We start from the raw sequence: 6,898 nt of genomic DNA, 5'->3' as shown, positions 1-6,898 counted from the left end.
ATGCTAGAGTTCTTGCAGACTGGAAATAAGAGATTGCAGTATTCTTCAGAAGATTCTAAAATTTTCTAAAATTCTCTTCACCTTAAAAATTTAGATTTGATATCAATTCTCTCATATTTCATAATTAAAGCCATTCATTTTGTTTCTTTATAGTCCTGTGGAACTAAAAGAAGCATGAAAGATTGCACTATATTGTGAAGGATTTAGAATCCGAATTGCTTGGGTCTACAAAATTGGGGCTTCAAAATGCTCCCTGACTCTGTGGCTTTTGGTATTCATTGCTCCTTCTTGCCTCAGTTTTCCTATATGCATAATAGGGATAAAGAAAGCAAATCCTCATAAAATCTGTCCAGGAAAGAGCTGCACATTGGGAAGCACGCTGAGCAATACTTCTTGTGCTTTGTAGGAGCCCATGGCCAGTCTGGCACAGAGAGTTGCTTGACCTGGATAAACCTGACTCCTACTGAGGAGACCAGGTGTCGCTACCTCCTCGACCAGCAAGGAAGACGTGACACCGAACTCTTCTCTCTGCAGTTTATTCAGGACCTTTTTGTAATCTTCTGACCCCAACCCCGGGGAGAATTCCCCACTGCCTTAAGTACCCGCTGGGTAGCCAACCCTGATACGCCACGTGGGAACCACCAATAGGTTCAGGTGCGCGGAAGCAAGCCAGATTCTTTGCCTTAGCCATATCAGGAGTTGTTTACCACAGAGAGCACTCGCCATTGGGAAGGCGGAGGGCGGAAGCTGGCACCATCTTCCAGGTGCGGCCTCTCGCAGCTCTCTACAACCAGGGTTCTCATTAAGGAGTCTTAATGAGAAACCTTTATTTTTACAGTGAGGAATTCCTTTGCCAACTTGATACAATGTATGCTTTAAACCTTAATAGGTGATTTGAAGTAAAGCCATTCACCTTTCCCAAAGCAGCACCTTTCCCTCCATTCCAGGAAGGTTCTTCTTGCGAAGTTTGAAGGAAAGTGAAAGTGGAATGATGATCATTCAGAATGTTGTCTAATCCGTTGTACCCCAGCCTGCAGAGATTAGATGGAGGAACCTGAAACATATTTTGGATAAAGAAGAATCAAATGGATGCAGCTGCTTTGGGAAGAAACATTTGACCTCCCCTTTCTCATCACTGTCAGTTTCTAGAGTTGTTAGCAGTGTAGGTTCTAATGTTCAGGTTAACAACTGATCAGTGAAAGGATGGTAAGGTCAAGGGGTGGGCAGATGGGTGGAGAGAGGAAGGGTAGGTAAAGATAGTTGTAACAGTCAACGTACCTATGTGAATTTGGAGCAAGGTAAATTGAGGGGATTGGTGGGGTTGGGGGAGAGAGAGGAGAACAATGAAAGGGGTTATGATCAAGATGTGTTGTGTGAAATGAAATCCCTTTGTGCAGCTACTTAAAGATAATAAAAATATAATACCATCTTTTCTAAGGCCTCCCAAAATATTATAAAATCTACATCCATACTTTCTACTAATTGTCATGTTTACAAATTTTACTGTGGTGTAATTTGTGAGAGAGTATGTTATTAATACAACTTATAAGGTCCATAGAAACTATATTAAGGCTTTCTATAAAAGCACAGTGAATAATGGTGTATTCATGTGAGTAAATAGACTGAATATACTAAAACAGAAATGTCTCCCCATATGTTGAATAACATTTGGAATGAACTCTAGCTTGTAAAGCATCAAAATATTCTCCAGAGGGCACTATTTCTGCATGAACCCCCACACCCTATGTGGTGCTAGTCATTTCTAATAGGAACTGATCCAATGTTTCTACATCCTGTTGGAGTCAATAATCAGTAAGTTGGTATGAAAAGCAAGTAAACAGTTTTCAAATTATTGTGAAGAAAGATATTATTTAGATTTACTCTACTTAGATTTTCTGATCAATTAGTAGGTCATAACCAAGCAGGATTTGTATTATTACAAATGCTTCAATCAACCATTTGCCTTATTAATAAAATCTAACAGTCCTATGTTCATGTTGGCAGCTGTTGCATTCATCATACTTAGCTTTACAAATGACTATAATGATCACATAATGTTGTTATTATCACTTTTTGGAAATGGTCCAGGATTTGTTTTCTTAGAATTCATGTGGGACCTTCTATTTCAAATGTAGAATGTATAAAATATTTATGTGTTTAAGCTGAGGGGGTATGAGTACATTTCACCAATTATTTAGATGTAATAAATATGCAATAAGCCAGACATAAAAGTTCAGTCCTTTTGAGTCCCATTATCACAATAGAATGCTATATAAAAGATTAAGATCTAAAGCTGAGGAAAATTGGCTAGTGATACTTTCTAATAGCTGATGGTCAATATTTTCAAGCAATTTAAGAGAAAAAAGCAAGCCTCACATGCAAATTCATTTTCCATCATAATTCCTGAACCCAACTGTGGCTTACCTTTCACCCTCTCTTCCTGCCTACCTTGCACGCACATCTGTTTTCACCCTGTAGATGGAGTATGAGTCAGATGAGATCTAAGCATCCTGAAAATTTCACCAGGAAGGTAGAAATGTGCATAAAATTTTATGCACATTATCTCCTCCACCTCCTCACCCTGTACTGACAACTCTTCTGCATGAAACAACATTTCCATAACCCCCTTGTACAGCATTTTTACAATAAAAATATATGCAAAACCCCCCAACATTTCCACTTTTAACTAAGACAAAGAAACTACTGTGATAGTGGTGCAATCAGCATCAAAGCCTTCCTTCCAACTCTTAAGTGTGTCTTGCAGGGCTTCAAATTATATTGTAGCGTGCTTTAACATCTACAGTTGAATAAAACAGTTTTACAACAGCAAACATTCCAATTCAAGGAGAGAGGGAAAAAGAAATTAAAGAGTTGTTTGTTTAGGGAGAATACGGGTGGCCAGGGAAAGATCATAGAATTCCTACTCGATACAAATTCCTTTGCAGGATAGAGCTGCCTCTCTTCCCTCCAGCCCCTCAGCCACCAGCAGAGTTCTCTCAATTCTCCCATCTGCTCAGACAGCTGTTCAAGACAGAATATTTTGGTTTTATTGATTGCTTCATAAATTAATCACTCTGTAACAAGGATATGTTATATGTGTATCTTACACATATAGGGCCCCATGATAGCATATATATATATATATATATATATATATATATATATATATATATGTGTGTGTGTGTGTGTGTGTCTATATATATATATATATATATATATATATATATGTACATACACACAGAGAATGAGAGACCAAGGCAGAGAAATGAAAGCATCCCCTCTTCCAAAGTTTTAATTTATGTAAAGAAAGATATATATATATATAGATAGATAGATAGATAGAGATATAGGTATATAGATATAGATATATATCTGAAGACACTTCAGTGGTATTGGTTTTATTGTTAAAGGTAGGAAAATAAAGGATATAAAATAGTAAATGAGGCTAGCTTACTGAAGCCAGACCTGTGGGAAGGACCAGCATTAAATCTAATTTACATGTTAGTTTATTTACTTGTGTGTGTGCACACGAGTACTGGGACCTGAACTTAGCGCCTCTCACTCTTGTTTGGCTTTTTCACTCAAGACTAGCACCCTACCACTTGAGCCACACTTCTGCTCCCTATGTCACATAGTTTGTGTGAAAAAGGAAAGTGTTGTTTTCACCATGGCATTTCTATTGGACACACATACATTCTTATACAGTTCTCCCTAAGAAAAATCAGTTGATTAGTTTTTAGATTATTTGATGTACAAGAGGTGGGAAAAAGAATATACCCAGAAGAAACAAATTTGGGGGCATTCTATTTGATTTCCAAGAACAACCCAAGTTATACAAAAATTGAAAACAATGACATTAAAATCATGCAATCTGAATAATGTTGCTTTCATCTTTTAAAATAGGTAGGGCTATGATTTCTGCTGATTTTTATCTCGCCATTACTATAGTTACTATAAGTGCTCATCTGTTACCAGCTACGTATTCTTGTTTATAAATTATAACAACACCCAATTGAGCTCTAGAAATACAACATTTTATAACTATGTTACAAATAATGACACATTACTTCTCAGTCTTTGGTTAAGATCACATATGTTTATCTGTTCTTATCAGTTTAATATCAGGTCAATGTGTTAAATGGATTTTTAGAGTGAGGTGGTGGAATGGGAGCTTGTCATCCTCCGTGCTGGTATTGCTGTTAACTCCAGGCATAAGTCATCAAAAGGGTGAAAAGAATAATGATGTAGATACATGAATAAAATCTATAAGCTTCAAAATGAGCTCACAATCATTTGAAAACTTACTCCTCTAGCTATCTGTGCCTGCGTATTGTTCAGTGATCCTTAAGGAATAGTAAATCTTTTGGCAGGAAACAACCTCCTATATGATGCTTGTGATGTCTACACAAATCTTAAGCTCAGTCCTCGCTCCATGTTCTCATCCCACAGACCTGGTCAGCAAAATGAAAGCCTCGGAAACACAGATATTGTGTTCACACACAAGCGGAGCTTAGTCAGATTGATTAGGTGGTTGGTTGGTTGATGGGTTTTAAATACAATATTTGTCCCCCTTTATGGAAATAGAATAAGGCTCCTGAGATAGCACATGTTAGACATTGTATGGAAGAAGGGAGGAAGAAAATAACTACTACCCATGCCAGATGTCTTTTCTGTGGCTTTGAGCAGATCACTATTCTTTGGATCTCAGTTACCTTGTTTAAAAAGAGAAGTTGTACTTTACAATCGGAGGTTCTTTCTAGCTCTGAAGTTCTAAATCTAGATTGTTTACCCTCTTAAAATGTGTAGGTGGCCCAATTACTAGCAAAAGAACTGAAAGAGCATCTAATTTGTCTCCGAACTCTGACTTCTCACTTCACACCTCTGTGGGGTATTCTATCCTGCCTTTGGCGAGGCCCAGGAACCATACAGCATGTGCTACTGAGTGTTGTAAGCAGCCACTTGGGTTCTAGAAGTTATACCAAGCTCTCACTTTTTAAATGAACCAACAGGCCTAGAGAGAGCTCCTGATAATTATCTCAGGCCATGATAATTTCCAAGAAACTACATTTATCAGTGCACATATTGGAAAGCAGGGCTTCCTACTTTCCAGATGGCACAGAAAGTGATCAGGGGAGTAATTTTAGAGAATAAAGCAAGTTACCCTCAAATGAGGCCTTTCCAAAGTAGGAGGGGCAAAGTAATATTTTTCCTCAATTATGGCTCCATAGGCCAATTCTTGTGTTTTATATATGAAGAGTATGCAAATGTTTCTTTGGGGAGAAATGTTATTAAGCATATTGGCAAGAAAGGATGTCAAAGCTGGGATGTACATTAGCTATTTTAATAATACAGTGGGCCAATTGCTTATTCTTTGGAGAGTGACTACAGCAAGCAATTAAAGTCCTGGAGTGTCAATAAAACAAATGTTGATTACACTCAACCTAAGAATCTGTAATAAACAGCAACAACTTTTTTACTGGTCTATATTTTTCAAGCTGAGGCTTTGGAATTACAGATGCCTATTCTATATTTTCGTAAAGTAAGCTCGTTTTCAGCTATGAGAAAATGTTTATGAAACTAGAGTTAATATCTATCTTCAAAGAACTGTTTCCTATAAAACTATTACTAGGACTTTTATTTTACCCAATGTTCCTAGACAAAATTTCTTTACTTATTGCCTAAATCAAACAATTGGAAACCTTAATTTCATTCCAAAGAATCTAAGTATTTTTCAAATGCTTCATGGCTCAAAAACTGTATTAAGATATATGTATTAGTTATATATAATCTTAATTATATATAATATATTCCTAATATCTTTTATAGAATATATGTATAATTTATATTAATACATATAATGTATAGCATATATTATATATAATATATTAAGATTACATATGTCCCTAAATATTTTATTCTACTCTCTCTAAAATGCCTATCTGATATGCATATTTGTGAAATCTCAAACTGGACCTTGGAAATCAGTCTGAAAAAATTCATTGTGAGATCATATATTTACAAATAAAGGACAATTATTACAATTGAGAAACCCTAAAAACCCTAACGTGTTTTTCTATTAACTAACTGGCAAGGGTGAAAAGGAAGCTTGCCAGCTAAACTTTCCAAAGTCAATGTCCAAAATGCAAACATTTGAAGGAAAGGCTTTAAAGGTCCCCTGAGCAACACTGAATCCAAGGAAAGCACCAAACAGGGATTCAAGATAGCGTAAGCCTCAGCAGCCAGCAAGTTTAGAGTAAGACAGGAAATGGCTTTGTTGATCTAAGTTTTTATTGATGTCAGCACAGTCTCTTGGAGTGCTAATGTTGAAGTCTAGATATTATTTCTAAGGAGACTCTTAACTAGAAATACACAATGTAATGATACACACATGACTGCAATACTAAGAATATTTTGTGCTTGTTGTATTCTTTTCTGAAATAAAGCAAAAATAACTTTTTCCTAGCATGTATTTTCAAGTTTGTGGCTTTAGAATTATGAAGATCTTTACATATATTATGTCCTCAGTGTCCAGAACTCTGAAGTAAAGAAAGAAGTGTGCTCTCATCTTTTTTTCACAGGTAAAGATTCTGAGATCTTGGGGTGAGGAGGGTTGGGGGGAGGGAAAGTAGGAGAAAAAAATGAGGGAAGAGGTAACAAGTTTGCCAAGAAAAGTACTTATTACCTTACTTATATAACTGTATATCACTTTGACAATTAAAAAAAGAAAAAAAAGCATTCTGAAATTGTGACAGAGCAGGAGGTCCATCCAAGTCTTGAGTTTCCATCCTCAAAAGACATTCTTCCAACCTTCCTTCTCATACAGAACTTAAGAGTCATGTGGTCTTCCTCAGCATAAAGTTATACTAATCAGTGTATCAAGTGGGGAAAAGATCTGAGA

At 36.4% G+C, this 6,898-nt stretch overlaps 1 pseudogene; it reads left to right on the top strand.

Annotated features, from left to right (window-relative positions):
• Positions 1-4,062: 4,062 nt before the first annotated feature.
• LOC138820507 (U2 spliceosomal RNA) lies at positions 4,063-4,229 on the top strand (annotated as a pseudogene).
• Positions 4,230-6,898: the final 2,669 nt, after the last annotated feature.

This window comes from Dipodomys merriami, unplaced genomic scaffold (genome assembly GCF_024711535.1).
Source record: "Dipodomys merriami isolate MVZ:Mamm:240054 unplaced genomic scaffold, mDipMer1.0.p SCAF_89, whole genome shotgun sequence".
In the NCBI taxonomy this organism is placed as follows: domain Eukaryota; kingdom Metazoa; phylum Chordata; class Mammalia; order Rodentia; family Heteromyidae; genus Dipodomys; species Dipodomys merriami.
This window is presented reverse-complemented; position numbering and strand designations above follow the sequence as displayed.